The 1,610-nt window shown below is 36.5% G+C and overlaps 1 non-coding gene across 1 annotated transcript; it reads right to left on the bottom strand.

Annotated features, from left to right (window-relative positions):
* Positions 1 to 1,225: 1,225 nt before the first annotated feature.
* LOC118483083 lies at positions 1,226 to 1,332 on the bottom strand. Its single transcript, XR_004869558.1, has one exon. It is a non-coding gene; the product is annotated as a small nucleolar RNA R71 (small nucleolar RNA).
* Between the last annotated feature and the right edge of the window lie 278 nt (positions 1,333 to 1,610).

The following is a 1,610-nucleotide window of genomic DNA, read 5'->3' as shown; positions in this document are numbered from 1 at the left end:
TATGTGTTCGGAATTGAACCGTGTACTGGCAAGTATTTAATTCAGTATTTTAATTTCAATAATTTCATTTCTGTACTTCATTATTTATTTATTTCAGTTCAGTATTTCTAATTCAGTATTTTATTTATTAAACGTTCAGTTATTTTATTTATTTCTGTCCGTTTAAATTTCTGATCATTCATTTAATTACTGTCCTCGTTTGTTTATTTATTTACTTCATAAAAATAAAATATAACTTTCTGATAAAACCATCAGATTTTCTGATAAATTCCAATGAATTTATCCGATTTTCTGATGGATTCTGATAAACCGATTAGATGTTCTAAAAACAATAGTTTTCAATTCTGATGAATTTACCAGATTTTCTGGTATTTCTGATGGATTTATCAGGAATTCTGATGGAACGAAAATTTCATCAGATCTTATCAGAATTTTATAAGATATATCAGATTTTCTGATATATATATATATATATATATATATATATATAAAGAGCTCTCGGATGTAAATATGTAAATAAGCCAGTAAATATTTGTTTAAAATTGTTTAATAATAATCTGTATATATATTATGTATATTAGATATTAGTAATGTCATTATTATTTATTTCATATATATATATTATGTTCTTTTTTCTGTATAATGCGTTCCTTTTTATGTGCAGGCTAATGTCCACGCCCCCTGCACCCGCTAACGCTGAGCTAGCCAACGAACCAGAAAATAACTTAAGAAGAAGTAGGCGGCTTCGCGAGAGATCACTTGTTGTTGCACAAAGGATTGCTGCCGCAATCGACGAACCAGTGATTCTTTCTGATAGCGAGAATTCAGAGGACGACACAGGAAGCATTATGGCAGAAGACGACCAGCCTCTGAATGAGACCGGCCATCCAGGAGGAGAGGGTTTGCTACCGAGCATTGCCCGACCTACTATAGCAGCACCGAGTTTTGAAATTAAATCTAGTATAACATGTTGCAAAATTCTGTGCAGTTTGATGGGAAGGATCACGAAGATCCAGGTCGGCACATCGCATCATTTCTCGAGGTATGCTCGACTTTCAAAATTAGAGACGTTTCTGATGACGCAATCCGTTTGCGACTATTTCCATTTTCTTTGCGAGACAAAGCACGATCTTGGCTTTTGTCACTTCCAGCAGGTTCCATCACGACTTGGAACGAGATGGCCGATCTTTTTATGCAAAAAAATTTTCCGCCGGAAAAGACAGCTAAGCTTAAGAACCGTATCATGACATTCAAACAGGACGAAGGAGAATCTCTACACGTAGCTTGGGAGAGGTTCAAAGATCTTTTGATCGATGTTCCACATCATGGGTTGTCCAAAAGGCAACTTGTTGAACTTCTACCAAGGACTCAACTACGACTCACAAGAACGTTTAGATGTATATGCAGGAGGCGATCTTGGAACAAAAACACCCAACGAAGCCTATGCAATCATAGAGAAAGCTACCTTGAAGTCAAGTTCTCGTCACGGTGGAGTGCGAAACAAAGCATCATCTATTCCCGGAGTTCATCAAGTGGATACATATACGGCTCTAGCAGCACAGATTGGAGCTTTGGCAGCAAGATTTGATCAGGCTCAGAACGTTTCGCAG

The sequence above is a fragment of the Helianthus annuus genome, chromosome 1, assembly GCF_002127325.2.
Source record: "Helianthus annuus cultivar XRQ/B chromosome 1, HanXRQr2.0-SUNRISE, whole genome shotgun sequence".
NCBI classification, from domain to species: domain Eukaryota; kingdom Viridiplantae; phylum Streptophyta; class Magnoliopsida; order Asterales; family Asteraceae; genus Helianthus; species Helianthus annuus.
The sequence above is the reverse complement of the archived record's forward strand: the minus strand, read 5'-3'. Positions and strand labels throughout refer to the sequence as shown.